This window comes from Stegostoma tigrinum, chromosome 8 (assembly GCF_030684315.1).
Source record: "Stegostoma tigrinum isolate sSteTig4 chromosome 8, sSteTig4.hap1, whole genome shotgun sequence".
NCBI classification, from domain to species: Eukaryota; Metazoa; Chordata; class Chondrichthyes; order Orectolobiformes; family Stegostomatidae; genus Stegostoma; species Stegostoma tigrinum.
The window spans coordinates 30,504,317-30,529,412 of record NC_081361.1 but is presented as its reverse complement, the minus strand read 5'-3'; positions in this window follow the sequence as shown (position 1 = coordinate 30,529,412).

Here is a 25,096-nt window from a genome sequence, read left to right as displayed (position 1 = left end):
AATCAAAGCCTTGATTGAGATGGGTTTAAAAGATCCCATGCCACTATTTAAAGATGGATGAAGGCTCCTTAATATCCTGGCCAACATTAATCCTTCAACCAACTTCAATAAAGCAAATTCTCTGCTCACTGATAGTCAGAACATTTTCTGCAGAAGGGTCCAGGCCCAAAATGTCAGCTTTCCTGCTCCTCTGATGCTGCTTGGCTTGCTGTGTTCATCCAGCTCTACACCTTGTTACTTCACTGTCTTGTTGCTGTTAGTCGGAGCTTGCTGCACACAAAACGTTTATTGTGTTCGATATAGTCTTACTACAACTATGCAACAAATGTGCTTCATTCACGATAAAGCACTTTGAGATGTCGTGAAAGGAGATGTGAATAAATGTTTGTGTTTCAAGCTATCAGTGCGCCACTGGTGAAGTGTTGGTTTTCTGCCCACTTTCTATTTATGCGTCTTGGTTTGCTGGAGTGGGTGGCATACCAAATCCCACAAACAGAGCTGCATCAAAACACTATTCAAGCGAACTGCAACTCACTGCAGCACCCTGGAGCTATGCAAAGCCAGGAAAGAATACTTATACAGTGTCTTTATAAACAGTACTTGCTGAAAACGTACTCCATCAATACCTACACAACAGACCGCAACAGGAAGGCACAATGCATCCAGAGACACGAAGTACCCTTCCATACATTGAGGACATATCTGAAATGGCCACCAGACTACTCCACCCCATAGAAATAATAGTAGCCCACAAACCGACAGCTACGCTACGACAGCCACTGACAAAAATGAATGACCTGGCAACCACACCGAACAGAACCAACACTATTTATAAGGCACCATGCAAAGACTGCCAAAAACATGACATAGGGAAAACCGGAAGGAAACTAGCCATCAGGAATCATCAACACCAACGAGCGACTGAAAGACATTTTTAGAATCCTTACAGTGTGGAAACAGGCCCTGTGGCCCAACAAATCTACACTCATGCTCAGAACATCCAACCCAGAACCATCCCCCAATAACCCAACCAATCTACATATCCCTGAATACTATGGGCAATTTAACATGGCCGATCCACCGAGCCTGCATATCTTTGGATTGTGGGAGGAAACCGGAGTACCAGGAGAAAACACATGCAGACAGGAGGAGAATATGTAAACTACAGACACTTAACCAAGGGTGGAATCGAACCCAGGTCGCTGGTGCCGTGAGGCAACAGTTAGCCACTGAGACACTGTGCCACCCCACAACATGCCCAACTATCACTCATTTCAATAAACATGGGCAAAAGGGACACCAATTCAGCTGGGACAACGTAGCTATCCTAGGACAAGCAAAGCAAAGATAATCATGAGAATTCCTGGAGGCTTGGCACCCAAACCAGAACTCTATTAACAAACATGTAGAGCTTGACCCCATACACCAACAATGAAAAAACAAACCTGCAGGTGATGCCACTCACCCCAACAAACCGAGGCACATGAATAACAAGCAGGACAGAACACCGACACTTCACAGGAAGTGCACTGATGATGTTACCTAGCAAGTAAGTCAACATCCACATCAGTGACTCAATGTGACAATATAGTGGTGCATTTACCCACAAAGCCTTCAGGAAAGTTTTTGAATGACTGGTAATCCAGTGGTGTGCTGCCTGTCTCTCAGTTTATTCTGCAGATGGTACTGCTGGGGGCTGTGAAAAACTCGGCAAATCTCAAAGACAAAATTTCCTTGCAAGGTGGTTGAATGCATTATTATTCTAGAAATAATAATTTTCTTTTTCCTGCCTTATGATCCCAGAATAGATCACCAATTTATTTAGAGCAATTTGCTTTTTTAAAGTAGACTAGGTGTAAGATGCTGGTCTTTATAAAGAGAATAAATACCCAAGATTTCACATTTTTTTTGAATGAACAGCCATAAACTTTCTGTTTCAGCCTATTTTACATCTTCATCTCTACCGCCATTAGCACTCCCTCTGTCTGTTGCTTTGGGCACTCTCACCATCTGTTCAACTTGTTCCTTCTTACCCACTGCCAATGCCATAACACCCATTGCTTTGTAGCCAGGAAAGGGATTAATGCATATGTGACCCTTAACAAGTACAACTCTCCCACAGTATTAAAAAACATCTGTCTTCAAATCCACGCATGGTTGAAGCTAGCAAGCATAAAAGGAAAACATTGATAGTGAGGTCTATACAGTGTTAATGAAACTGAAAGACATTGTAATAAAAACTTTCACTTTCCTTTCTACAATGTTAACTTCTCATTGACAAAAGCCATTTGTTTTGAAGCTCGTTTCATACATTTATAAATTGATTCCAGTATCTGTTGTTGGAAAACTTTAAAAGGAAAAGATACTACTGCTGCAACTCTACAAAGACAATGTCTTAAACATTTTCAAAGATGAAACATTCTGCATGTTGTATGAAAATAATACTAACAGCTTCAAAAGCTGCAGCATTGCATGATATGCACCAAACCTACATCAAAACATTTCTCTGCTACATGTCTCTCTATGGTCATTTTCCAGGGACTTTATAGTGTTTACACTATAACTGGGACTCTACTGTTGTTAAACAACTGTTCATTAACTTGACCACTCCCAATCATTGACTGAACTGGACAACTGCACTTTAAATAGGCTAATGTAATAAGTTTTAACATTACAGCTGGGTTCAATGCTGTCTAACTTTGTCTGATATCAATACAATGTGAATATTGACTGTATCCACATTGACTCTTGAGCTTGTTGGTTCTCCTCTTCCATTTCCCCTTCCTGTCCATGATCTGTTCTCTCTCTAGTATCCTCTCTATTCTTGAATTGATAATTCCAACTTGAAATTCAACAATGCCTTTAAATTCCGCACCTTCAAAATGACAAAATGATCAAAGCATCTTCATGAAATCTCTGGGTGTGTGGGGAGTTCAACATTGTTGTTTTTTCAAAGACGAACCTTGTAAATCAAAAGCCCATACAATAGCTGAATTGCACAACTTGCTCTTGCTTATCCATTTAACATTGTCCTCTCAGACACTAAATAGAGCTTCATAGAGTCCTGACAGTGTGGAAACCAGTCCACACCAATCCTCAGAGCACCCGCCCAATCTACATATCTCTGAACACTACAGGCAATTTAGCATGGCCAATCCACCTAACCCGCACATTTTTGATCTATGAGAGGAAACCAGAGCAGCTGAAGAAAACACTCACAGACACAGGGAGAATATGCAAACTCCACACAGACAGTTGCCTGAGGTTGGAATTGAGCCTGGGTCCCTGGCACTGTGAGGCAGCAGTACTAACCACTGGGCCACCATGCCACCCTCAAACTCAGTTCTCTTCTCACTTGCTGAAACTGTTTTGAAGAAACCTGCAATCCACTTTCACATTAAAATCTTTACTCAAGTAGTTTCAAACCCATTCTGTCATTCCTTGCTTTCAAAGAGGAGTACAGATCCCATTTAGAGGGAGACTTTTAGAATTATCTCTTATGCCCTCACAAATAATTTACAGTCTGCTGCCCATTAGATTATCTTTCTTCCCTTTAAACTCCACCACCATCCTTGCTTGCAACCTTTCTACTTCTTTTTAATCAATGGTCACTACTGTCCTGAGCTTCCTGCTATTTGTCCCTCCTAAACTGCTAATGTCGTATCCTGCAGCTCCTCTTCACACTGTACCCTCACATAATCCAAATGAAGATTCATCACACTGTCTCTCCTTGGCTCTGCTAGTAGCCCAAGTCAGAGTCATCTCTGACTTAGAAAGTTGAAGGGCACTTCAGTCAGAGCATGCTTTTTTTAAAGAGAGGCATCAAATCACATCCCCGACTACATCCTCTGGCAGAACTAAAATACTCCATGGTATTATTTCAAAGAAAAGTATGAACTAACTTCTCCTGGTGTCCTGGCTCGTGTCTGTGCCACAAAGTGACGTGTGAAATAGATGTTCTGGCAATTTATTTGCTTGTGGGATCTTGCTGTGTACAATTGGGTGCTGTGGTTCCTATATTACCAACAGTGAGCGTTCACTGGAGACATACACCACTGGTTGAAAAAAAATGCCTCAAAACATCCAGCGGTTGTGAAAGGTGTGATACAAATGCAAAAATGCCTCCTCCTTCTCTCTTATTCATTCTCCCTGTCCAAAATTGTTGAATTTTGCAACTCCTCATCTCCTTCAGTCTTTGCTTGAACTTTCCAGATTAAAGCATGTCTGTCATCTGCAGGGCGCTGTTTCTTTCAGCGCTTTAAATCTTGTTCCTGTAGTGGCAGTTTTGGCCCTTCGTTTTGAATAAGGAATAGAGTTTCCTACCGTGAAAAGCCTTGTTGAGTCGGGAAAGGTCCTCCAACCAAACAAAAAATAAAACTATTCTTCAATTCTTTCCATTTCCTACAGGCAAAGAGGGTGGCCATGGGTACCCACATGGGCCCAAGCTATGCCTATCTCTTTGTAGGATATGTGGAACAATCCCTCTTCCGAAGCTACACTGGCCCTATCTCCCACCTCTTCTTCCATTACATCTAAGGCTGTATTGGTGCCGCCTCATGCTCCCACAAGGAGCTCGAACAATTCATCCACTTCACGAACACCTTCCACCACAACAGTAAGTTCACCTGGACCATTTCTGATACCTCTCTCTCCTTCCCGAACCTCTCTGTTTCCATATCTGGCAACCACTTGGAAACTGTTATCTAATTCAAGCCTATCGACTCCCACAGCGACCGAGAATACATCTTCTCTCACCCAACGTCCTCCAAAAATGCCATCCCCTATTATTAATTCTTTTGCCTCCAACACATCTGCTCCCGAGATGAGGCATTCCACTCCCTGACATCCCGTATGTCCTCGTTTTTAAAGCACCGCAACTTCCCCTCCACAGTGGTCAAAAACGCCCTTAACCGTGAATCTCACATTTCCCGCAACTCATTCCTCACACCCCCTCCCCACAATAACAACCAAAACAGAATCCCCCTTGTCCTCACATACCCACCCCACCAACCTCCAGACTGAACGCATCATCCTCCGGCACTTCCGTCATCTGCAATCCGACCCCACTACCAAAGACAATTTTCCCTCCCCACCCTTATCTGCTTTCCGGACGAACCGCTCTCTCTGGGACTCCCTTGTCCACTCCACACTTGCCACCAGCCCCACCACACCTGGCACTTTTCCCTCCAACTGCAGGAAGTGCTACACCTGCCCTTACACCTCCGCCCTCACGACCCCCCCCCCTCTTCCCAGGCCCCAAGAAGACCTTCTACATCAAACATATTGTTCACCTGCACATCTGCTAAGTGCTAATGTGGTATACTGTATCCGCTGTTCCTGATGTTATCTCCTCTACATCAGGGAAACCAAGCGGAAGCTTGGGGGGCACTTTGTAGAACACCTATGCTTGGTTTGCGACAAATGACTGCACCTCCCAAACCATTTCAACTCCCCCCTCCACTCCCTAGATGACATGTCCATCCTGGGCCTCCTCCAGTGCCACAACAATGCCATCTGAAGGTTGCAGGAACAGTGTCTCATGTTTCAGTTGGGACCCCTGCAGTCCAACGGTATGAATGAGAACTTCACAAGCTTCAAAATCTCCCCTCCCCCAACCACATCCCAAAACCAGCCCAGCTCATCCCCGCCTCCCGAACCTGTCCCTCCTTCCTCCCACCAATCCACTCCTTCCGCCTCAAGCCACACCCCCACCTCCTACTGAATAGCATCATCACGCCTCTTTGACCTGTCCATCCTCCCTGGACTGACCTATCTCCTCCCTAACTCCCCAACTGCACTCACCTTTACGGGCTCCATCCCCGCCTCTCCATCTATCTTCTCCTTTATCCATCTTCCATCCGCCTATCCCTCTCTCCCTATTTATTTCAGAATCCCCTTCCCCTCCCCCATTTCTCAAGAACGGTCCAGAACCCAAACGTCAGCTTTTCTGCTCCACCAATGCTGCTTGGCTGGCTGCGTTCATCCAGCTCTACACCTTGTTAACTCTATTCTCTCAAATGTTCCACTTTTACTCAAAACTTTTAGGGATGGAAATAATATTTTCCGTTGCTGCAGAGACTCTAATAATTAAAGCTGGGGTGTAGCTTTCTGGAGTAGTTTTGTAGGCTGCGGAGAGAAACCGGGAAGATAGTGCAGATGTTTCCAGGTTTATCTGGCCATGTCAACAGCTGATGTCTACAAACACACTGTTCCATTTTGCAGAGTGTCTCGTTTCATTTAGCTACTCATGATCAGTGCGCACACTGCTTTTTTGCAGTCACTGAGAGAAAATGCAGAAATTTGGGTAAAATCTTATCTGGTTAACGTTTCTTTTTCTGCAGTGAAGGAAACTAAATCATCTGGTATCACTTTCGAATTTGTTCTATGGTCAATTCTCAAAGGTCAATGACCATGAAAAGAGACAAATGTGGGATCAGGTTATTTTGTAATTTAGGTTAGGTTTCCTTTGATTGAAAGGCGCTCTCTCTCCCTGTTTATGTGTTGCTTTTTTTCTGTGGTGCTGGTGATTCATGGAGGTCAGAAATGAGCATTGAAATTGATTGTCAGGGATATGTATCGAAGCTTTGATGATACAATCCATAAAACTACATTCCACAGTCAGACACAGATGGGCACTTTAAGGCTTCAGCTGGACTTTGTGTTAAGTGCCATCTCCCACTGCCAGCAACTGCAGAAAGAACTGCGAAAGAGTTAAAGAAGATCACTATTCTGCAAACAAGATACAGAATGCATCAACTACACGATAGCCCAATGAACTGCTTTATAAAGCTCAGAAATAGCAAATGATTGTGAGATGATAGCGTGAGTGCAGTTTCACAGAGCAGTCGCACCTACATGAAGTGGTGGGCAATGCAGAATGGTGTCAAACAGCTCCCAGACAGAAGCCTTCATAAAACTAACACTAAGCCTGTTACTTTTGTTAAATTCAGAAATAGCAAATGATTGTGAGATGATAGCGTGAGTGCAGTTTCACAGAGCAGTCGTACCTACATAACTACAACTACCCACCACTTTATGTAGGTACGACTGCTCTATGAAACAATTTGCTATTTCTGAGTTTAACAAAAGTAACAGGCTTAGTGTTAGTTTCATGAAGGCTTCTGTCTGGGAGCTGTTTGACACCATTCTGCATTGCCCACCACTTTATGTAGGTATAGACAACAAAATGTGAGGCTGGATGAACACAGCAGGCCCAGCAGCATCTCAGGAGCACAAAAGCTGACGTTTCGGGCCTAGACCCTTCATCAGAGAGGGGGATGGGGTGAGGGCTCTGGAATAAATAGGGAGAGGGGGGAGGTGGACCGAAGATGGAGAGAAAAGAAGATAGGTGGAGAGAGTATAGGTGGGAAGGTAGAGAGGGGATAGGTCAGTCCAGGGAAGACGGACAGGTCAAGGAGGTGGGATGAGGTTAGTAGGTAGATGGGGGTGCGGCTTGGGGTGGGAGGAAGGGATGGGTGAGAGGAAGAACAGGTTAGGGAGGCGGAGACAGGTTGGACTGGTTTTGGGATGCAGTGGTTGGAGGGCAAGAGCTCGGCTGGTTGTGTGGTGCAGTGGGGGGAGGGGACGAACTGGGCTGGTTTAGGGATGCAGTTGGGGAAGGGGAGATTTTGAAACTGGTGAAGTCCACATTGATACCATTAGGCTGCAGGGTTCCCAGGCGGAATATGAGTTGCTGTTCCTGCAACCTTCGGGTGGCATCATTGTGGCACTGCAGGAGGCCCATGATGGACATGTCATCTAAAGAATGGGAGGGGGAGTGGAAATGGTTAGCCTAGCCGAACTCGTCCTCACCCTCAACAACTTCTCTTTTGACTCCTCCCACTTCCTACAGACTAAGGGGGTGGCCATGGGCACCCGCATGGACCCCAGCTATGCGTGCCTCTTTGTAGGTTACGTGGAACAGTCCCTCTTCCGCATGTACACAGGCCCCAAACCCCACCTCTTCCTCCGGTACATTGATAACTGTATCGGCGCCGCCTCTTCCTCCCCAGAGGAGCTCGAACAGTTCATCCATTTCACCAACGCCTTCCATCCCAACCTTCAGTTCACCTGGGCCATCTCCAGCACATCCCTCACCTTCCTGGACCTCTCAGTCTCCATCTCAGGCAACCAGCTTGTAAATGATGTTCATTTCAAGCCCACCGACTCCCACAGCTACCTAGAATACACCTCCTCCCACCCACCCTCCTGCAAAAATTCCATCCCCTATTCCCAATTCCTCCGCCTCCGCCGCATCTGCTCCCACGACAAGACATTCCACTCCCGCACATCCCAGATGTCCAAGTTCTTCACGAACCGCAACTTTCCCCCCACAGTGATCGAGAACGCCCTCGACCGCGTCTCCCGTATTTCCCGCAACACGTCCCTCACACCCCGCCCCCGCCACAACCGCCCGAAGAGGATCCCCCTCGTTCTCACACACCACCCCACCAACCTCCGGATACAACGCATCATCCTCCGACACTTCTGCCATCTACAATCCGACCCCACCACCCAAGACATTTTTCCATCCCCACCCCTGTCGGCTTTCCGGAGAGACCACTCTCTCCGTGACACCCTTGTTCGCTCCACACTGCCCTCCAACCCCACCACACCCGGCACCTTCCCCTGCAACCGCAGGAAATGCTACACTTGCCCCCACACCTCCCCCCTCACCCCTATCCCAGGCCCCAAGATGACATTCCACATTAAGGAGAGGTTCACCTGCACATCTGCCAATCTGGTATACTGCATCCACTGTACCCGGTGTGGCTTCCTCTACATTGGGGAAACCAAGCGGAGGCTCGGAGACCGCTTTGCAGAACACCTCCGCTCAGTTCGCAACAAACTACTGCACCTCCCAGTCGCAAACCATTTCCACTCCCCCTCCCATTCTTTAGATGACATGTCCATCATGGGCCTCCTGCAGCGCCACAATGATGCCACCCGAAGGTTGCAGGAACAGCAACTCATATTCCGCCTGGGAACCCTGCAGCCATATGGTATCAATGTGGACTTCACCAGTTTCAAAATCTCCCCTTCCCCAACTGCATCCCAAAACCAGCCCAGTTCGTCCCCTCCCCCCACTGCACCACACAACCAGCCCAGCTCTTCCCCTCCAACCACTGCATCCCAAAACCAGTCCAACCTGTCTCCGCCTCCCTAACCTGTTCTTCCTCTCACCCATCCCTTCCTCCCACCCCAAGCCGCACCCCCATCTACCTACTAACCTCATCCCACCTCCTTGACCTGTCCATCTTCCCTGGACTGACCTATCCCCTCACTACCTCCCCACCTATACTCTCTCCACCTATCTTCTTTTCTCTCCATCTTCGGTCCGCCTCCCCCTCTCTCCCTATTTATTCCAGAGCCCTCACCCCATCCCCCTCTCTGATGAAGGGTCTAGGCCCGAAACGTCAGCTTTTGTGCTCCTGAGATGCTGCTTGGCCTGCTGTGTTCATCCAGCCTCACATTTTGTTGTCTTGGATTCTCCAGCATCTGCAGTTCCCATTATCTCTGATACTACTTTATGTAGGTATGACTGCTCTATGAAACTGCACTCACGCTATCATCTCACAATCATTTGCTATTTCTGAGCTTTATAAAGCAGTTCACTGGGCTATCGTGTAGATGAACCTGACAACATATGATTTGTTAATATTAAATACAGCATGCAGCAGACCTTTCCTGTAGATTCTGTAAATCAGAGATGCACATTTGCAAGGTGTTATGATAACTTGTATATATTTAAGTGTTCATAACTATGCAACTCTTCTATTATTTTATATTTTGTTGTAATTTTGATGGCTGAATGTAGTTACATTATCAAGTATGATTACACATTTTATTTGTATCATCACAATTTGCCACCTTTTACAATGATGATTTTCAAAAAAGCCTTTCAGTCTTGTTCTAAGTGATCACAAGGAGGGAGGCAGGCAAGGGTGCGGTACCTGTTTGCACATTCATTCAATCTAGAACATGCCTAATATCTATCCCACTGCTTTCAAAAGAACACAAACCGAATGGCTTCCATGATGGGCAACAATCCTCTCTGGTACTTCACTGCCCAGATTGTGTCATTGAGTAATGTCCACATCAATATCCCAGATCTTAGGAAGGGTCATTCAACCCGAAACATTAACTCTGGTTTCTCTCCACAGACACCTCCAGACCTGCTGAGCTTTTCCAGCATGTTCTGTTATTGTTTCCACATCAATTCAAATCAACTCAACTGTAGTAGCTTGCATTTAGCAGAATGCCAATGATGTATAGAGTAATGTAGATTTCAGTCATAGATACCTTTAATTGACCTGTCCAACCACCATAATGACACACCTCTGGAATAGGAGGAATTATGAACTAAGGCCTCCTGGCCTCAGGCTCAGATGTAAGGATTTTATCACTGAACCACAAGAGCCCTCAGCCTTTTGTTATACACTACCTTTCATGACTTCATAATGTTCTAAATCAAATCACGGAAAATTTACACATTTCAATATGCAATGACTATTATAATGTAGGAAACACAGCCATTAATTTTCACACATAAATTTGCAGAGAAGGCAATGGCCGAGAGGCATTATCGCTTGGGCTGTTAATCCAAAGGCTGAGATAATATTCTGGGGACCTGAGTTTGAATCCCACCGGAGCAGATGGTGGAAGTTGAATTAAATAAAATATCTGGAATTAAGAATCTAATGATGCCCGTGAATCGATTGACTGGATTAAAAAACCCATCTGGTTCACTAACATCCTTTAGGGAAGGAAAGTGCCATTCTCACCTGGTCTGGCCTACACGTGACTCCCGACCAACAGTGATATGGCTCACTCTCAACTGCCCTCTGAGCAAGAAATGCTGCCTTGCCAGCAATGCCCTCATCCCATTAATGAAAGAAAGAAAAAAAAAACAGCAATATGGTACTGATTTGAAATCTGTATACATTTTTAGACATTGGCCAGAACACTATAATACTTCTGCGCTCTTGTTTTAGGTAACACCATGGGATATTTTATCTGACTCATGGAAAGGGCAGGCAAAACCTCGATTTATATCGCATTGGATCGACATATATGGAAAGATGTTTTGTAGAAGTGTTTGGAATTGGGGTTTGAAGCTCAACCCTGTATTGACCAAGAAATTAAAACTACTTTGGTCAATCCAAGAGGCTGTCAAAGAAGGTTTTGCAGTCTGATATGCTTTGTGGCTTTGTTAACCCTTATAACTTATACCATGGTGGATCAGGAGAGTATTGAGTCAAGTATGTGGAAATTTATTGGCAACAGCACCAGGGACCCGGGTTCGATTCCAGCCTCAGGTGACTGTCTGCGTGGAGTCTGCACATTCTCCCCGGGTCTGCGTGGGTTTCCTCCGGATGCTCCGGTTTCCTCCCACAGTCTAGAAACATGCAGGCGAGGTGGATTGGCCATGCTAAATTGCCCGTAGTGTTCAGGGGTGTGTGGGTTATAGGGGGATAGGTCTGGGTGGGATGCTTCAAGGGGCGGTGTGGACTTGTTGGGCCAAAGGGCCTGTTTCCACACTGTAGGGAATCTAATCTATACAGTTGACTGACAGGCTAACAGATTGACTGCTTAACTGCAAGAACGAATAACAGAGTAGGATGGTGACTTCTTATCCTGAAGGGTCATGAATCAAAACATCATAACCTGTCTTGAAGTGATAATGGGAACTGCAGATGCTGGAGAATCCAAGATAATAAAGTGTGAAGCTGGATGAACACAGCTGGCCAAGCAGCATCTCAGGAGCATAAAAGCTCTCTGATGAAGGGTCTAGGCCCAAAATGTCAGCTTTTGTGGTCCTGAGATGCTGCTTGGCCTGCTGTGTTCATCCAGCTTCACACTTTATTAACCTGTCTTGAAGGTTTGGTTCCTTTCTGAGATCTGTGCAATGATACGAAAAAAGGATGGCAAGCTTACGGATCTTTATGGTGTGGAATGAAAGCAATGCCTTCAGTCTTTCCATTGTAGAAAACCCTAATTCTTCAAAAACGTGACATTTAGAGCTGTAAGATAGTTGTGAGCTAGAAGAAAGGAATGGGAAGGTTCAGCCAGGTATTACCAATAACCACATGAAAGATGACACGTGTCTGTGTGTCATTGACTTTGAGGGATCATTTGCAGTTATTGAAGGAAACATTTGGAGAGTTGGAGGTGAAATCAGGCAAGTGCATCTTTATTGAAGGACATGTTTGTGATTGACTATGTCATTAAGATATACAGAGAGACCAATGTTCTGAAGAAGGGTCTAGACCCAAAATGTCAGCTTTCCTGCTCCTCTGATACTGCTTGGCCGGCTATGTTCATCCAGCTCAACACCTTGTTAAAGCAAAAATCACCGTGTTTACTAAGTTATTTTTATTATTTATTAAGTTATTATAATTCAGACCGTAAGGATTTATCAGCTTTCAATCCCATCAATTCTTTCATCAGCGTTTTATTGTTCTCCATTGTACATTCCCCACTTCTGACTGTAAGCGGTCTGCATTACTTTTCACTAACCTTTTATCTTTACATACCCATAGAAAGTTGTTGAGTCAGTGTTTATGTTCGCTGCGATCTTACTCTTACAGTCTATTTTTCTCTTCTTAATCAATCTATTGGTACTCCTTTGCCAACTCCTAAACTAGTTCCAATCCTCAGGTCTATTAATTTTCTTTTGAATTTGTCAGTCTCTTTTCAGCGTCAAAAGCAATTTAATAGTCTTCCCTTGTAAGCCATGGTTTGACCACCGTTCTCTTAGCACTCTTGTATCAGACAGGAATGAATGATATTTATAACTTACCCATTCACTCTGTCTGCTGTCATTTCTTTTAGTAACATTTCATCATAGCCAGCCCATGCCTCTTACCACACCCTGGAGTGTTAATGTAAGAATGTTGATTCTGGAGAGTTTATGTCAGGAAATCTAAACATTGAAAGCACTTGCTTGCGTTTGGTTTATAATAATCAAGGATTGATTTTAGTTGAGTTTAAAAAAGCACAGAGATTGAAAGCTTTCAGATTATTTTTGGAGAACACATGACTGCAATCAGAAGCAAATGTGGTTTCTCTCCTGGAAGGGACAATTCAGGGAAAGCTCAATTACCTTTGTGGAATGACTTGTGAAACTTTCAGACTCGGAGTGGATAGTTAGAAATCTGCAGATTATCAGAAAACAAATGAGAAAGTCAAAGCTTTCAGTTTTATGAATATTCATGTGAGAAGACTTCACAGTACACAGGACAGGGCTGGAGCAAAGTAACAAAGTCAAACCGAAATATTTGATTTAGAACAGTAATTTCTTTGGATTTGAATCACTGTAACTTGGAGAAATGTCAAACTATGTTTTATATTGAGATAGTTCAGTTTGCTTTTCTTACCTCTTTGATCAATAAACCTATGTTTTATTGTTAAACAACATTTGCAGCCTGGTGTGCCTATTTCAATCAATGACCACCACCTTAAATATGAAAAAAGTCTACCAAGTCATAACATCAGATGAGAATATAAAAGTAGGGAAGTGGGACTAACTGAATAACTCTTTCAAAGAGATGACACAGCAATAAAAGGCCGAATGGTCTACTTCTGTGCAGTAAGACTGTAACACTGTTGTAATTGCTGGATATATGGTTTTGAGACATACCAAGCCAGGTTCAATCTCTTCAAATGGGGAAGCATCTGGTTTTGCTGATCTGAACTAAGTCGGGTTTAAAAACAGATCAGTTAAAATGTTTGGCCAAGCATGAGTAATTGGTGGAGTGTGCATACTTTGATAGTGGAGGGATTTAAGGGATTTAAGGAATTAAGGGCTATGGGGAGAGTGTGGGTAAGTGGAGTTGAAATGCCCATCAGCCATGATTAAATGGTGGCATGGACTCGATGGGCCAAACTGCCTTACTTCCACTCCTATGTCTTATGGTCTTATGTTTGAGGGCAGAAATGGACACAGCTGTTATACTGTTTTTGTGCAAGTTTTCTAGTGACACACTGGCCAAACACACACACGGAGAGGGAGGGTGAACGCTGGCACCTGTAGCAGTTGAGGTTGGCACCCTATCCATGGAAAATGCGTCTGTGAGAGCCATGGCACCTCTGGGAGTGACGTACAATGCAGCCCAAGGTCTCAAAGATCATGAAATTGTATTGCAATTCCTTGCGTTACGTAGGCCCAACCACAGGCAGTAGTATTGAAATTTACGAATAAAATGTTGAGGGAAAAGCTGAGTGGTAAATTTATTCAGTCAATCTGATGGCACAACAGGGGGAGATATTCAAGTAATTCCTTTATTTAGTGAAAAGAAAGCAATTTTACATTTCTCCCACAAGCGGTAACCATTGGATCACCATGTTAACCCTGGAATTTCTGATTGAAATCCAACACACTCAGGAACCACTGTTTCTGCAAGCCCTCTCCATCTGAGTTACTTATCATTGGGAACAGACCATCTAATAAATATGATGAGCAAATCATTTTTAAGATCATTGATTTTGAGCAATATTCTGGCACACAAGCATGTGGTGCATTTTATTTAGATGCCACTTTGCAGTCAAGTGACCACAGAATTCAGCAACTTGAGGTGCGCTGAACACCAAATCAGGAGGCTTCAATACTAAAGATTGTTGAAAAAGTGGAACTTGGACAGTTTAGTTTCCAAAAAATGTCCGTTTAATGTGCTGTAAACTTTATATCATGTCTTTTATTCATTCAAACCCAAGCATAGATTTGACTGTCAATACCTTTTAACATAACAAGGTGTAGAGCTGGATGAACACAGCAGGCCAGCAGCATCAGAGGAGCAAAACAGCTGACATTTCGGGCCTAGATCCTTCCTCAGAAATGGGGGAGGGCAAGAGCGTTCTGAAATAAATAGGGAGGGAGGGGGAGGCCGATCGAAGATGGATAGAGGAGAAGAAAGATGGAGAGGAGACAGACAAGTTAAAGAGGCAGAGATGGAGCCAGTGGAGGTGAGGGGGCCTACCTCCACTGGAGTGGTAGGGAGGAGATAGGTCAGTCCGGGGAGGACGGACAGGTCAAGGGGGCGGGATGAGGTTAGTTGGTGGGAAATGGGGGTGCCGCTTGAGGTCGGAGGAGGGGATAGGTGAGACGAAGTACAGGATAGGGAGGTGGGGACAAGCTGGGCCGGTTTTGAGATGCAATGGGGAAAGGGGAGATTTTGAAGCTTGGGAAATCCACATTTATACCATTGGGCTGCAGGGTTCCCAAGCAAAATATGAGTTGCCGTTCCTGCAATCTTCGGATGGCATCGTTGTGGCACTGCAGGAGGCCCAGGGTAGACATGTCGTCTAAGGAATGGGAGGGGGAGTTGAAATAGTTTGCGACTGGAAGGTGCAGTTGTTTAATGCGAACCGGGCATAGGTGTTCTGCAAAGTGGTCCCCAAGCTTCCGCTTGATTTCCCTGATGTAGAGGAGGCCACAATGGGTACAGCGGATACAGTATACCATGTTAGCAGATGTGCAGGTGAACATCTGCTTGATGTGGAAAGTCTTCATGGGGCCTGGGGTGGGGGTGAGGGAGGAGGTGTGGGGGCAGTTGTAGCACTTCCTGCGGTTGCAGGGAAAAGTGCCGGGTGTGGTGGGGTTGGAGGAGAGTTTGGAGCAGACAAGGGAGTCACGGAGAGAGTGGTCCCTCTGGAAAGGAGGCAAGGGAAAATTGTCTTTGGTGGTGGGGTCGGATTGCAGATGGCGGAGGTTTCGGACGATGATGTATTGGATCTGGAGGTTCGTGGGGATGGTACGTGAGGACGAGGGAGATTCTGTTTTGGTGGTTATTGCAGGGTCAGGGTGTGAGGGATGAGTTGCCGGAAATGCCGAAGACACGGTCGAGGGCATTCTCGACCACTGCGGCGTGTGTGTGTGTGTGTGTGTGTTGGGGGGCAGTTGCGGTCCTTGAAAATCGAGGACATCTGAGATGTACGGGAGTGGAATGCCTTATCCTGGGAGCAGATGCTTGTAACTGGGAATAGAGGAAGGCATTTTTGCAGGAAGGTGGGTAGGAGGAGGTGTATTCTAGGTAGCTGTGGGAGTTGGTGGGCTTGAATTGGATATCAGTTTCTAGGTGGTTGCCCGATATAGAGACAGAGAGGTCCAAGATGGTGAGGAAGGTGTTAGAGATAGTTCAGGTGAACTTATGGTTGGGGTGGAAGGTGTTGGTGAAATGGATAAACTGTTCGAGCACCTCGTGGGAGCACCAGGCAGCGCCGATACAGTCATCAATGTAACTGAGGAAGAAGTGGGGTTTAGGGTCAGGTACGGAAGAGGGCTTGTTCCACATAACCTATAAAGAGGCAGGCATTGCTGGGGCCCATGTAGGTACCCATGGCCACTCACTTTGTCTGTAGGAAATGGGAGGAATCAAAAGAGAAGTTGTTGAGGGTAAGAACGAGTTCAGCTAAGCAGATGAGGGTGTCAGTGAAGAAGGACTGGTCGGGCCTCTGGTGGGACAGGAAGCGGAGGGCGTTTAGGCCATCTGCATGGGGAATGCAGGTGTGTCGGGACTGGACGTCCATGGTAAAAATGAGGTGTTGGGGACCAGGGAATTGGAAGTTCTGGAGGAGGTGGAGGGCGTGGGTGGTGTAGGTAGGGAGTTCCTGGACTTAGAGGGAGAAAATGGATTCCAGAAAGCTGGAAATAAGTTTGGTGGGGCAGTAGCAGGTGGAAACAATCGGTCGATCAGGGCAGGCAGGTTTGTGGATTTTGGGAAGGAGATAGAAGCGGGAGGTGCAAGGTTCGGGAACGATGAGGTCGGAGGCTGTGGGTGGAGGTCACCTGAGGGGATGGGGTTGTGGATGGTTTGCGAGATGATGGTTTGGTGCTTGGGGGTGGGGTCATGATCCAGGAGGCGGTAAGAGGAGTTGGAGAGTTGGCACCTGGTCTCAGCGATGTAGGGGTCAGTGCACCATACTACAACTGTGCCTCCCTTGTCCATGGGTTTAATGGTGAGGTTGGGTTTGGAGCGGAGTACTGCATATTCTGCAGGGGAGAGGTTTGGAGTGAGAGGGGTGGAGGGGCTGAGGCGTTTGGTGTCTCTACGGCTGTTGGAGATGAAGAGGTCGAGGGAGGGTCGGATGCTTTGGGGTGGTATCCAGGAGCAGGGCTTGTGTTGGAGGTGGGAGAAGGGGCCAGTAGAGGGAAGTTTAGGCTCACAGTTAGAGAAGGCAGCAGAAAAACTGCTCAATGTCCAAATATGACATTACCTTGTCTGTTTCCTCTCCACCTATCTTCTTCTCTGTCCATCTTCGATCCACCTCCCCCTCTCTCCCTGTTTATTTCAGAACTCTCTTCTCCTCCATTTCTGATGAAGGGTCTGGGCCCGAAATATCAGCTTTTCTGCTCTTCTGATGTTGCTTGGCCTGCTTTGTTCATCCAGCTCTGCACCTTGTTATCTTGGATTCTCCAGCATCCTATTATCTCGTCAATACCTTTTAGTTGCCTTCGGTTCTCTTTACAACATTTTACTATCCATCCCGAAGGCTTCAACTATCTTGACAATTTAATGCTTGAATCATTGGTATGTTAAACAATCTACAATTTTCATAAGTCTTCACATCATAAAGCTATCAATTGTGTTGAGGATCAATTGTTAAATTTTGTTGCTCAGAACCTTACCACGTGATGAATGCATTGTATTTTCCAACGGGAGAATAACCCTGTCACGTGAGTGCTAACCGGTCTGACTTCACATCAATTATGCATTTACGTTACAAATCTGGTCTGACTGTGCAGTACATGATGATGGAAGCACGATAGTTTATGATAAGTGAAGCAGAACAATGGAGAGAGACTGGGGAGAGGCAAAAACAACACCATTTGTTTTCTAACACTTGTTTTTGAGATCATACAGCATTGACAACTTTCCCAGGTTGGGAAAAAATGTAAATGCTTTTGAACTTTTGCTCACAAAATCCTAAAATCATTCTGCACCGGTGCAATCGCATGTAGTCAAACTGGCCTGGTTTAAAGTTATTTCGGTACAAGGAACTCGGTCAAGGAAATTAATGATTGTATTTTGAACATTAAAATTCCAGAACCACCCTTTTGACATACAAATCATACCTTTGTCATAGAGATGTACAGAACAGAAACAGACCCTTCTGTCCAACTCATCCATGCCAACAAGATATCCTAATAAATCCTAATACATATTCCATTTTCTCATTCTTCCATATTCCTTCTCTGCCATAATCACAAATGTAAAATCCTCCTTTAAAATTTCCCCAGCTCCTGCGGTTCCATGCATAGGTGGCCTTGCAGATCTTTAAGGGGCCCTATTGTCTCCCCACTCTTTTTTCCTGAATGTATTTGTAGAATCCCTTTCGATTTTCCTTAACCCTATTTGTCAAAGGTATTTCATGTCCCCTTTTTGCCCTCTTGATTGCCCTTTTAACGAGACTCTGACTGTCTTAATACTCTTCCAGGGATTCCCTCAACCTCTGCTGTCCAGCCTGACATATGCTTCCTTCTTTTTTCTTGACCAAAACCTGAATTTCTCTAGTTATCTCGCATACCCTACACCTAGCAGCCTTGCCCTTCACCCTAACAAGAACATACTGTCTCTGGACTCTCATTATCTAATTTCAAATGCTTCCCGTTTTACAGATGTCCGTTTACATGTGAATATCCACACCGAATTCATTTTTGAAAGTTCTTGCCTAATGCCTTCCAAATCGGCCTTCCTCGAATTTCGAACCTGAAGTCATAGATCCAGCCTATCTTTCTCCATCACTATTTTAAAACTAATGGAATTATGGTCACTGGCCCCAAAGTGTTCCCCACTGACACCTCAGTCACCTGCCCTGCCTTATTTTCCAAGAACAGGCCAAGTTTTGCACCTTCTCTGGTAGGTACATCCACGTACTGAATCAGAAGATTTTCTTGTACACAGTTAAATTAATCTCCATTCAAGCCCTTAACACGATGCCAGTCCCAGTCTAGGCTTGAAAATTTAAAATCTCCCTCCATTGCCACCCTATTATTCTCAAAGATAGCCTCCTTGTAAATATGTTTCTCAATTTCCCATTGACTATTGGGGGTCTACAGGACAATCTCAAGAAAGTAATCATCCCTTACTTACTTCTCGGTTCTACTGAACTAACTTCCTTGGATGCATTCCCAGGAATTTCATACCTACGTACAGCAGTAATTTTATCCATAATCAAAAATGCCATTCCTCATCCTCTCTTCCTCCCCTTTCTATCTTGTCTGTGGCATCCATATCCTGGAACACTGAGCTGCCAGTCTTGTCCATCCCTGAACCATGTCTCTGTAATTGCCATGATATCCCAGCCCCATGTTCCCAAACTGTCCTGTGTACATGTGCCTTACCTGTTAGGCCTCTTGCATTGAAATAAACGCAGTTTAAATTATCAGTCCGACGTCGTTCTCTGCTTTGTTCCTGCCTGCCTAACTGTTTGACGAAGTGTGGAGCTGGATGAACACAGCAGGCCAAGCAGCATCTCAGGAGCACAAAAGCTGACGTTTCGGGCCTAGACCCTTCATCACAGAGGGGGATGAGGAGAGGGAACTGGAATAAATAGGGAGAGAGGGGGAGGCGGACCGAAGATGGAGAGAAAAGAAGATAGGTAGAGAGGAGAGTATAGGAGAGGAGGTAGGGAGGGGATAGGTCAGCCCAGGGAAGACGGACAGGTCAAGGAGGCGGGGTGAGGTGGTAGGTAGGAAATGGAGGTGCGGCTTGAGGTGGGAGGAAGGGATGGGTGAGAGGAAGAACAGGTTAGGGAAGCGGAGACAGGCTGGGCTGGTTTTGTGATGCAGCGGGGGGAGGGGAAGAACTAAGCTGAAGGGGAGATTTTGAAGCTTGTGAAGTCCACATTGATACCATTGGGCTGCAGGGTTCCCAAGCGGAATATGAGTTGCTGTTCTTGCAACCTTCGGGTGGCATCATTGTGGCAGTGCAGGAGGCCCATGATGGACATGTCGTCTGAGGAATGGGAGGGGGAGTTAAAATGGTTCGCGACTGGGAGGTGCAGTTGTTTGTTGCGAACTGAGCGGAGGTGTTCCGCTTGGTTTCCCCAATGTAGAGGATGCCACACTGGGTACAATGGATACAATATACCACATTGGCAGATGGGCAGGTGAACATCTGCTTGACATGGAAAGTCATCTTGGGGCCTGGGATGGGGGTGAGGGAGGAGGTGTGGGGGCAAGTGTAGCACTTCCTGTGGTTGCAGGGGAAGGTGCCGGGTGTGGTGGGGTTGGAGGGGAGTGTGCAGCGGATAAGGTAGTCGCGGAGAGAGTGGTCTCTCCGGAAGGCAGACAAGGGTGGGGATGGAAAAATGTCTTGGGCGGTGGGGTCGGATTGTAGATGGCGGAAGTGTCGGAGGATGATGCGTTGTATCCGGAGGTTGGTGGAGTGGTATGTGAGAACAAGGGGGATCCTCTGGGGGCGGTTGTGGCAGGGGTGGGGTGTGAAGGATGTGTTGCGGGAAATGTGGGAGACGCAGTCAAGGGCGTTCTCGACCACTGCGGGAGGAAAGTTGCGGTCCTTGAAGAACGTGGACATCTGGGATGTGCGGGAGTGGAATGCCTCATCCTGGGAGCAGATGCAGCGGAGGTGGAGGAATTGGGAATTCTGTAGCCCAATGGTATCAATGTGGACTTCACAAGCTTCAAAATCTCCCCTTCCACCACTGCATCCCAAAACTAGCCCAGCCTGTCTCCGCTTCCCTAACCTGTACTTCCTCTCACCCATCCCTTCCTCCCACCTCAAGCCGCACCTCGCATTTCCTAACTACCATCTCATCCCGCCTCCCTGACCTGTCCGTCTTCCCTGGACTGACCGATCCCCTCCCTACCTATACTCTCCTCTCTACCTGTCTTCTTTTCTCTCCATCTTCGGTCCGCCTCCCCCTCTCTCCCTATTAATTCCAGTTCCCTCTCCCTCTCTGATGAAGGGTCTAGGCCCGAAACGTCAGCTTTTGTGCTCCTGAGATGCTGCTTGGCCTGCTGTGTCCTTCCAGTTCCACACTTTGTTATCTTGGATTCTCCAGCATCTGCAGTTCCCTTTATCACTAACTGTTTGACTTACTTCTTTACCCAACTGTACCAATCTCAGCCTGCTGTCTTTCTTCACTATCTTCCTGGGCCCATCCACCCACCTTGCTTGTTTGAATACTCCTAAACAGCTCGAGGAAATCTCTCCACCAGTATATTAGTCCCCTTCCAACTGAGGTGCAATCCATCCTTCTTATACAGGTCACTTCTACCCCAGTTGAGCTTACAATGATCCAAAAATGTGAATCCTCTTCCCCTGCATCACCTCCTCGGCCACGCAATCATCTGCTCTTTCCTGCTATTCCTACCCTCTCTAGCTTGTGGCATCAGGAGGATTTTAGATATTACTACCCTCGAGGATCTCCATTTAAAATTTCTGCCTAGTGTCCTATATTTGTCCCTCAGAATCTCTTCCTGATCTCTTCCTATTTCGTTCATTCCAAAGCGCAAAACAACCTTCTGCTGTTCGCTCTCTCCTTTGAGAATATTCAGGACCTTCTCCAACATATCCATGATTCTGGCACCAGGGAGACAACATACCATCCTGATGTCTCGCTGTCAGCGGCAGAAACATCTATCTGTGCCTCTCAATACAGAGTGCCCAATGACCATTTGGAAACTGGCATAACCATCGTTACACCAGAGCCAGTTTTGGTACCAGAAACCAGGCTGTCAGTGCTATATATCCTTCAGAGTCCATCGTTCCGCATATTTTCCAAAACAGCGCACCTGTTTGAGATGGGGATAAGCAATACTTCTGCACTACCTTCCTCACCCTCCTGTCTTTCTTAGAGGTCACCTATCTACCTGACTGTATCTCTTGTTTTCTCCCTTCGTGCAATTGTCATCCATTACTCCCCCAGCTCGTACAAATTCCTCACTGCCTCTAACTGCTACTCTAACCCATCCATGTGATCCAAAAGAATTTGCAACCAATTACATTTCCTGCAGGCATAATCATCTGTAACATAGGAATTCTCCCTGTTCTCCCACGTCCAGCAGGAACAACACATCATACTACTAAAGGCCATCTTCGTACCTGAACAACCTATAGACCCAGAAAATAGCACCGTCTTACCGCTCTTAAAGCATTGCTCCAGGCTAACTTCGCATTTACGTTTTATATTTTTAAAGGTTAATCACAGACAGATCTCAATAAAAACACACAATTAAAAGAATCCACTCCACTCACAATTGTAAATTTATAAAAAAAAACTAACCATTCAGCTGCTCTCTTGCTGTGATCATTCCAAACAGGTTTCTGCACGATTAGCTGTGATTTTCGCTAATTGCTTATCTTTTTTAGACGATGTCTGATGTCCAGAGGTACTAGAAATCAAACAGCAAATACAATAGCTGTGAAGGTTCAGTGCAGGGTGAGACAGCAGTTTCTCTGTTGATTCACTTTGCAGGGAAAGGTGGTGGGGCTAGCGGGGAGTGTAGCGTGGACGAGGGAGTCACAGAGAGAATGCTCCCTCCAGAAGGCAGATAACGGTGGGCAGGGAAATATATGCTTCGTACTGGGGTCAGATTGCAGGTGGTGGAAGTGGCAGAGAATGATGCATTGAATCCAGAGCTTAATGGAGTGATTCGTGAGGACAAAGGGAATTCTGTCTTCGTTTTTATTGCGGGGAGGGGATGTGAGTGAGGGCTGAGGCACAGGAAACGCAAGAGATGTGGTCAAGGGCATGCTCAACCACTGAGGGTGGGAAATTGCAGTCCTTGAAACACCCACAACCGCATCTTTTGCGTTTCCTGCTCACTAGTCCTCACACTCCCTCCCTGTAATAAAAACAAAGATAGAATTCCCCTTCTTCACGCATTATCCCATCAACCTCCGATTCAACGCATCATTCTCCACCTTTCCCTGCAACCACAGGAAGTGTTACCCCTGCCCCTATGCCTCCCCCCTCACCTCCATCCCAGGCCCCAAAAAAACCTTTCACATGAAACAGATGTTCAACTGCACATCCGCTCATGTGGTCTATGGTATCCGCTGTTCCTGATGTGGCGTCTTCTACATCAGGGAGACCAAGTGTAGACTCAGAGACTGCTTTGTAAAGCACCTACGCTCAGTTCGCAACAAAAGACAGGAACTCCCAGTCGCGAAACACTTCAACTCCCCCTCCCACTCCCTGGATGACATGTACACCTGGACCACCTCCGGTGTCACAATGATGCCATCCGGAAACTGGAGGAACAGCACCTCATATTCCACTTTGGAACCCTACAACCCAATGTTCTCAATATGAACTTGACCAGCTTCAAAATCTCTCCAACACCCGACCTCATCCCAAGACCGGCCCCTCCTCTCATCCCATCTCCTTGACTTTTCAGTCTTCTCTCCCACCTAACTGCTCCTCCCACCTTATTGACCAACTCCCCCACTCCGAGGTCCGAAGCAATAACAGAAATTGTTTCATTTCTAACAGCTTTTAGCACATTTTGATGATTAGCACGAATTAATGAGATGTCAGAGTTTAAAGTGCTAACATTATATTTGCAAACATTCACACCATTTTTCCTCAAGTACAGATTTAATTATTTTAATATCAACTTTCTCTGATTCGATCTGCCTGGAAGACAGTGATGCTGAGCTACAGAGCAAGCTAATAGCTGTTAGGCTTTCCCTCTGATATCTTGCTGACCTCAATATTATTCAACACTTGTTGAAGTTAATATTTTTGTCTGGATTTCACTAGGTAGTGGACTCTTGACTATAATGAAAAGCATTGGAGCCATGACTGGTAAGGCCACATGATGATTGGGAAAATGGTAATATATCTGTGGAGTAAGGGCCATTCTTATATTGTAACAGTCATCACCTTTTCCTTTAAAAAAAGTTTGCCGATCAACTAACGTTATTGAGTTACCTGAAGCTTTCCCTGACCAGGGGACACTACAGATCATTAACCGCTTCATCCTGCCAAATTTTCATTTCAAGTTTTACCCGTACAATATTTTAAAAGTTGGAAGTGAATTTTTTTTGAGCTGGTGCCCTTCCCAACAGGCTCAAAACAGTCTGGGGTTGTTGAAGTGAAAAGGTGGAGAGTTGTAGCTGTCCTGGTGGCTGTAAGTGCAATTCCATTTGTGTCAGAATCAAAGAGACAGAACACTGTTCTTCTTGGGACTGGCTCTGGTACAAGGCATTGAAAGATTGTATAAAACCAACACAGATTTGATTATAACAAAGTGTGGAGCTGGATGAACATAGCAGGCCAAGCAGCATCTCAGGAGCACAAAAGCTGACGTTTTGGGCTTAGACCCTTCATCAGAGAGGCTCTCTGATGAAGGGTCTAGGCCCGAAACGTTAACTTTTGTGCTCCTGAGATGCTGCTTGGCCTGCTGGGTTCATCCAGCTCCACACTTTGTTATCTTGGATTCTCCAGCATCTGCAGTTCCCATTATCACAGGTTTGATAATATCCGTCACAAAGAGCCACAGTGTAGAATATACATATAGCCATCTGAAGTTGGATTATTTCTATGGAAGTAATTATTTGACTTCAGCAACGTCGGAATGATATGGAATTTATAGCACAGAAATAAGGTCATTCTATCCAACTGGTATTCCAATCTTGGCTTGGGCCAACTTAACTTCATCTAACCCTGTCCGCATACCTTCCAGGCATTCTTACTGTTTTCTCCCTTCCACACTTATCCAGCTTCCCCTTAAATCTCTCCAATTTCATTCCCACTGTGGCACCTTGTGGTAGAAAATTCCACATTCTCCCAATTTCAAGTGCAGAATTTTGCCTCATATTCTATTTAATTATGATTTAATTATGACAATGACAGTAATTATGCTGTTAGTTTCAGACTCTTTCCAACAGTAGAAAGAAGTGGAATTTTACAAGATTTAACATAAGCAACTTTGGGGTATAGGTGGGAAATAGGCAATTATACGGAAGTGAAGTTGCTGACTACTTTTGTTTCCAGGATTTCTACCTATTTATTTTTAAATTTCTACTACTTTTGTTATGTTTCCCACTCCCATTCTCAGTGCAATACTGCAAGATTCTCAGATAAAGAAGAACGACCATTTCAACAAATTGCCCCAGTTTAAAAG